At 39.9% G+C, this 7,948-nt stretch overlaps 1 non-coding gene across 1 annotated transcript; it reads right to left on the reverse strand.

Moving 5' to 3' along the window:
* Window positions 1-7,578: 7,578 nt before the first annotated feature.
* LOC111520453 lies at window positions 7,579-7,679 on the reverse strand. The gene has a single exon (XR_002724682.1). It is a non-coding gene; the product is annotated as a small nucleolar RNA U13 (small nucleolar RNA).
* Window positions 7,680-7,948: the final 269 nt, after the last annotated feature.

Consider the following 7,948-nt stretch of genomic DNA (forward strand, 5'->3'; position numbering starts at 1 on the left):
GCATGTTCTCACTCATAGGTGGGAACTGAACAATGAGCTCACTTGGACTCGGGAAGGGGAACATCACACACTGGGGCCTATCATGGGGAGGGGGGAGGGGGGAGGGATTGCATTGGGGAGTTATACCTGATATAAATGATGAATTGATGGGTGCTGACGAGTTGATGGGTGCAGCACACCAACATGGCACATGTATACATATGTAACCTGCACGTTATGCACATGTACCCTAGAACTTAAAGTATAAAAAAAAAAAGAATCTACTTATTTATTTACTTAGTTTTCTATTGAGGTATGAAATTGAAATGCACATTGAAGTACACAAAATATGTTATAATTATATAGCTCAATACATTTATATGTATGTATATACACATGTAGCTACTATCTAGATCAAGATAAGAAAACCTGTAGCACCTGAGAAAGCTCCCTTGTGCTCCTTCCTTGTTTATCCTTGGCCTTTGCCAGAATTAACCATGATTCTGATTATTAGCATAATACTTTAGTTTTGTATCTTTGTGGACTTCCTATCAATGGACTCACACAGTATTTCTCTTTTGTGTCTAGCTTCTTTCACTGCACATGTCTATGAGATTCATTCATGTTATTGCTTCTATCAGTAGACTTTTAAAATTTGTAGATAGCATTCCATTGTCAGAGTATATCGGAATTTATCCAGTTTCCAGTTCATGGGCATCCAGATTGTTTTCAGTATTGACTTACAAATAAAACTGTTAAGAATATATGTTGGTCAGGTGCAGTGGCTCATGCCTGTAATCCCAGCACTTTGGAAGACCAAAGAGGGTGAATCATTGAGGTCAGGAGCTCGAGACCAGCCTGACTGAACCTCATCTCTACTAAAAATACAAAAATTAGCCAGGCGTATTGGTGCACACTTGTAATCCCAGCTACTTGGGAGGCTGAGGCAGGAGAATCACTGCAAGAGAATCACTTGAATCCTGAAGACGAAGGTTGCAGTTAGCCGAGATTGCACGACTGCACTCCAGCCTGGGTGATAGAGTGAGACTGTCTCACAAAAAAACAAAAACAAAAACAAAAACAGAAAAACCCCAACCCCCCCCCCCAAAAAAACACCCAAAAGACAAAAAAAATTGGCATATGTCTTTCATTTGGCAGAAACACTAATTTCTCTTTAGTGTATGCCCAGAAGCAGAATTGCTGGATCATAAGTGTACGTATAATTTTAGTGGTTATTGTCAAACTGTTTTCTAAAATGGCTGAACTCTCAGCAATAATGTACATATAAGAGCTACAGTTGCTCTGTATCCTGATCAATACTTTGTAGCTCAGTCTTTTTAATTTTTCCCATTCTGGTGGATGTGTGGTGGTATCTCACCATGGTCTGAACTTGCATTTCCCTAGTCAAAGATGAGGTTGACCAACTTTTCATATGCTTATAGGTCAATTGGATACTTATTAATGTGAAGTCCCTAAACTCTGTCCATTTTAATTTTTGTTGTCTTTTTCTTATTGATTTGTAGAAGTTATCTTTTTTAAAAATTTAATTTTATTTAAAAATTATTATTTATTTGTCATTGAGACATAATAGATGTACATATTTTCAGAGTACCTGTGACAATTTAATACATCTGTATAATTTGTGAAGATCAAATCAGTGTAATTGGGATAGCCATCACCTGAAATATTTGTCATTTTTTATGCTAGGAATATTTGAGTTATTCTCTTCTAGCTATTTTGAAATATTCAATAGATTATTATAAACTATAGTCACCCTAATCACCGTATTGATCTATTAAACACTGTCTTAAATATATTCTTGATATGAATCCTTTTTTGTACTACATGTTACCAAATTTTCTCTCATTCTGTGGCTTTTTTGTTTACCATCTTTATAGAGAAGAACAGAAGTTAATTATATTGAGATTCAATTTATTAAACATTTTATTGAGCATCAATTTATTAAAACCTTTTTTTTTTTTTGCTATTATAGGGTTTTTTTGTGTACTCTTGAAGAAATCTTTGCCTGTCAAGATTTTTTCAACAACAAGAAAATATTATCCTATATATCTTTTATAAACCTTCTTATTTTACCTTTTACATTCCTATCTATAGTGCGTCTCAAATTAGCTTTTGAGTGTGATATGAGGTAGGGGTCAAGGTTTATTTTTACTCCCATAAGGAGATCCAATTTCTCCAGCACTGTTTATGAAAAGGCTATACTTTCTCACTTCAGTGTTACTTTTGTTGTAAATCAATTGACTGCACATATGTGGGTCTATTTCTGGATGGAGAAACTTCATTTTTAGCATATTTATTGTAAATATTCTAGTGGATACAACATTGGGTTAAGCATCAGAAGCTCTGGCATCTTGGGCTAGTTTTACCAGGGAGAGCTGGGAGACTTGGGAGTGGAGGACATAGCAGTCTGTTTGCTGCCTCTTACAACACTCCCTCCTAGCATTGTGTGCCCTAACCTAGGTAGCTAGCTTGTGGCCCTCTTCCTCTTTCAGTTGCTCTGATTAGATCTTGGTGGACACGTGGCCCATACCTATAAAGCTACTGGATGGAAAGTGACCAGTTAAATTTTCCCTCTTGGGAATCTGACCCGATGGTTACAGAGACAAGATTTGCACTGAAAGATAATACAGAATAAGTGTGCGGCGGCCAGGCACAGTGGCTCATAACTGTAATCCCAGCACTTTGGGAGGCCGAGGCTGGTGGATCACTAGGTCAGGAATTTGAGACCAGCCTGACCAACATGGTGAAACCCCGCCCATCTCTACTAAAAAAAATCAAAAATTAACCAGGAGTGGTGGTGCGCACCTGTAATCCCAGCTACTCAGGAGGCTAGTAGGAGCTACTCACGAGGCTGGTAATCAGGTAGGAGAATCTCTTGAACCCGGGAGTTGGAGGTTGCAGTGAGCTGAGATTGTACACTCCAGTCTCAAAAAAAAAAAAAAAAAAAAAAAAAAGAATAAGAGTGTGGCTTAATAAAGGGATGAAGTTGTGGATCAAGTTAAACTTAAGAGAGAAGGTGCAGAAATAAAGTTGAGGAAGGCAGCTGACCAAGCAAGCAAAGATTGAGAATGGAAGAGCAGCAAAAAGAGGAGAGGAGATGAAAGACTGGATGAGGCAGTGACATGGATAGAAAGGTTGCCTGGGAGAGCTCTCCAAGAGCCTCTTATTAACCCATCTTCCAACAACTGGAGAAAGGGCAGGAAGGGTGAACAGAAGGGCCTGTGTAATTAAAATCACTGTGTCACCCAGAGGCAGTACAGAATGCTTTTTATAATTAAAAAAAAAGTCACATTGTATTAGTCTGTTCTCCTGCTGTAAATAAAGACATATCAAAGACTGGGTAATTTAAAAAGGAAAAATGGTTTAATTGACTCACAGTTCCACGTGACCGGGGAGGCCTCATGATCATGGTGGAAGGCAAATGAGGAGCAAAGTCACATCTTACATGGAGGCAGGCAGGAAAGCATGTGCAAGGGAACTATCCTTTAGAAAACCATCAGATCTCCTGAGACTTTTTCACTATCACAAGAAAAGCATGGGAAAGACTTGCCCCCATGGTTCAGTTCCCTCACACTTGATCCCTCTCACAACACGTGGGAATTATGGGAGCTACATTTCAGGATGAGATTTGCGTAGGGACACAGCCAAACCATATCACACATAAAGATGTATTTCAACAATTTTCTTTCCTCCTTAGGCCTCCAAGCAACTTTAAAGATTGTTTTATACACGATCTTGTGAGTGGCATTTCTGGGAAAGCCCCAGTCTTTCTTATAAGCTCCCCCTCTTCTCACCCTGCATGTGAGAGCCAAACTCGAGGGAAGCTGCTTTGCCTGAGTGAGGTTTGGGTTTAGTGCCTTCAATTTCCTGTTGGTTGTGTATTCTTATAAGAAGTCCTGGCTGGATGCAGTGGCTAACACCTGTATTCACAACACTTTGGGAGGCCAAGGTGGGAGGATCCCTTGAAGCTAGGAGTTCTAGACCTGCCTACAAAATATAGTAAGGCCTTGGTTCTACAAAAAACCTTTTTTTTTTCTTTTTTGAGATGAAGTCTCACTCTCTCAGGCTGGAGTGCAGGGGCGCAATCTCGGTTCATTGTAATCTCTGCCTCCTGGGTTCAAGAGATTCTCCCTGCCTCAGCCTCCTGAGTAGCTGGCACTACAGGCGCATGCCGCCACACCCAGTTAATTTTTTGCATTTTAGTAGAGATGAGGTTTCATGATGTTGGCCACGATAGTCTCGATCTCCTGACCTTGTGATCTGCCCGCCTCGGCCTCCCAAAGTGCTGGGATTATAGGTGTGAGTCACCGTGGCGAGCCTACAAAAAAACTTTTTTTTTTTTTTTTACGATAAATAGTTTATCCATTTATTTGTCTTTCTGAAGAATGATCATTTGATTCTAAAAAGCAGTATTATATTGGTAAATGTGTAATCTGAACTTCTTTTTTTTTTTTTTTTTTTATTATACTTTAAGTACACAGCAACTTTGGTCTTCTGGGCTCAAGCCATCCTCCCGCCTCAGCCTTCTGAGCATGTGGGACTACAGGTACATGGCACCACCAAAGCTAATTTTTTAAAAAGTTTTTTTCTAGGGTACGTTATGCACATGTACCCTAGAAAAAAACTTTTTAAAAAATTAGCTTTGGTGGTGCCATGTACCTGTAGTCCCACATGCTCAGAAGGCTGAGGCGGGAGGATGGCTTGAGCCCAGAAGACCAAAGTTGCTGTGTGCCATGATGGCGCCACTTCACTCCAGCCGGGGCAACTGAACAAGACCCTGTCCCCCTGCAACCCCCCACCTAAAAAAATCTTACTTTCATTCAAGCTAGTTTGTGTATTTCTTGCAACCAAACAAACTTTCACTAGAATTACCTGGATATTCTGTTGCTCCTATGTGAAACAGAAGTTGTAAACTGTGCCCTGGTATTCAAGAGGGATGTTTGGGTGTGATAAGTACAACTTGCCACAGAGCTGAGCACACACATATGTGGGCAGGATACAGTTAAAGAGCAGCAAGGGGCAGCCAGGGAATTGCTGAGGGGGATAAATAAAGAACACTAGTGCCTAGAATAGATATTTTTTTCCTGCTGGAAACCAGGTGTAATTGTCCATTCATGAGATTACAGCAATGTGCTTTCCAAAACCTGGAAGAAAGGCCGCTTTCTGTGCTTTCAGTGCTTCAGTGCTTTCACATACAGTGGGTATGACTGATGTCTCCCAGAGTAAAGCGAGAAACTGCTTGTAAATGAGGACTTGAAGAATTTGTGAACAGCTAAAATGCCAACCTGAATGCAATTTGTCATTAGAAAGAGGAAATCAAATCCTTCCTTTTCCAAACCAAACTGACATGAGTCAAACTGTGTCCTTTTTGGATAAACAGTAGTTAAACAGAAAAAGCAGGGTCACCTTGGAGCATGCAAAGTTGGTAGTGCCAACCTGACACCGTCTGGGTGAGAGATGCTACTCTGGAGAGCACCAGCTTTCTGTGCCTGGAGAGTGTCTCTGCTGAGACAGGGATAGTGACCTGGATGAACACCTCTATAACTGTCCACCACCCTCCTTTGCTCTAATGCTACACTCCTATCACTTTTTTTTTTTTTTTTTTTTTTTTGAGACAGGTCTTGCTCTGTTGCCTAGGCTAGATTGCAATGGTGTGATCATAGCTCATTGCAGCCTCAACCTCCTGGGCTTAAGCGATCCTTCCACCTCCGCCTCCAGAGTAGCTGAGACCACTGGCACATGCCACCATGTCCAGCTAACTTCTTGATTTTTTGTAGAGATGGGGTTTCACCATGTTGCCCAGGCTGATCTCTAATTTCTAGACCCAAGTGATTCACCCGTCTTGGCCTCCCAAAGTGCTGGGATTACAGGCATGAGCCACGGTGCCTGGCCAATTTGATAATATATCTTCCTCAGTATTTTGCTTGTTAGAAGACAATGTCTCAGAAAGGAGTAGGAGTATTTTGGCCACCAGAAAGAAATATCCTTTACTGAAAAGTAACATATTTTCTGTCTGGTTTGTACATTTCAATGAGTTTGAATGGCAAAAGTCAGCATTCTTGTTTTCAGTCAACTCTGGTGCACTAATAAAGCTAAGTGTAAGATCCTGGCTTGCAGCCTACCACAAATTAACTTCACAGTTGCTCCTAAGTCATCTATATTACCATATAAGTTTATTTTAAAAACCAAACCATCTCTCCATTGCCATAGGAATAATCCTGTGGGCCATAATTTCTAAAGGCATTTACACAAACTTTGCAGCAGGTACTTAAGAAATGTGTTTACATTGGAAGCATTCATATCTACAGAATTTCCAGCATTTCATTTGTGATAGAGCACACAGGAACAGCAATAGAACATGAGAAATAAGCTTGTGTATTAGGTTGCTAGGGCTGCCATCACAAAATACCACAGCCTCGGTGGCTTAAACAATAGGCATTTATTTTCTCACAGTTTTGGTTGCAGGAAGGTCTAGAATTCAGAGGTTTCCAATCTTTTGGCTTCCTTGGGCCACAATGGAAGAAGAAGAATTTTCTTGGGCCACACATAAAATACACTAACACTAATGATAGTTGATGATCTTAAAAAAAAAAAAAAAATCTCAAAAAAGTGTGCTAATGTTTTAAGAAAGTTTATCAGTTTGTGTTGGGCCACATTCAAAGCCATCCTGGACCACATGCAGCCAGTGGGCCACATGCGGGTTGGACAAGCTTGTTGTAGATCAAGGTGCCAGCAGGGTTGGGTTCCTCTGAGGCTTCTATCCTGGGTTCTGTAGATGGCTACCCTTGATTTACAGATGGCTCGCCTCTTGCTGCCTTTTCACATGGTCTTCCCTCTGTGCATGCAGTACCCTTCTTCTTCTAAGGATGCCAGTCATATTGGGTTTGTCCCCCTTCTTATTTAAAAAACAGATTTAGGGGGTACAAGTGCAATTTTGTTACATGGATATACTGTGGAGTGGTGAAGTCTGGGCTTTTAGTGTAACCATCACCTGAATAGTGTATGTTGTATCTATTAGGTAACTTCTCATTCCTCATCCCCCTCCTACTTTCCCACTTTTGGAGTCTCCAGTGTCTGTTATTCCACTCTGTAGGTCCATGTGGACCCATTGTTTAGCTCCTGCTTACAAATGACAACATGTAGTATTTGACTCTCTGTTTCTAAGTTTTTTCACTTAAGATAGTGGCCTCCAGTTCCATCCATGTTGCTGTAAAAGACATGATTTCATTCTTTTTTATGGCTGAGTTGTATTCACGTAACTATATATATATATATACACACACACACATACACACACCACATTTTCTTTATCCAGTCATCGATTAATAGACACTTAGGTTGATTCCATATCTTTGCTATTATAAATGGTGCTATCATAAACATATGAGTGCAGATATCTTTTTAAACTTGTAAAAATTTTTAAATTTTCATCATGTCAGACAGGTAATATTCCATCGCCACAAGGTTCGAGGGTGACACGTCTTATGTATGTATGTGTCTGACATACTTGTAAAAATTTTTTAAACTTTTAAAATTGTAAAAGTTTTTAAACTTGTAAAAATTTTTAAATTTTCATCATGTCAGACAGGTAATATTCCATCGCCACAAGGTTCAAGGGTGACACGTCTCGTGTATGTATGTGAACACCCAATCATCGTGCTCATGAACTACAAAAGGATCAGGTATCTTTTTCATATAATTATTTCTTCTCCTTAGGTTGGATGCCTAGTAGTGGGATTGCTGGATTAAATAGTGGTTCTGGTTTTAGTTCTTTGAGAAAGCTCCATACTGTTTTCCATAGAGGTTGTGCTAATTTACATTTCCACCAACAGTGTATAAGCATTCCCTTTTCTCTGCATCCTTGCCAACATTTATGGATTTTGACTTTTGAATAATAGCCATTCTGACTGGTGTGAGATGATATTGCATTGTGGTGTTAATTTGCATT

The sequence above is a fragment of the Piliocolobus tephrosceles genome, chromosome 3, assembly GCF_002776525.5.
Source record: "Piliocolobus tephrosceles isolate RC106 chromosome 3, ASM277652v3, whole genome shotgun sequence".
Classification (NCBI taxonomy): Eukaryota; Metazoa; Chordata; class Mammalia; order Primates; family Cercopithecidae; genus Piliocolobus; species Piliocolobus tephrosceles.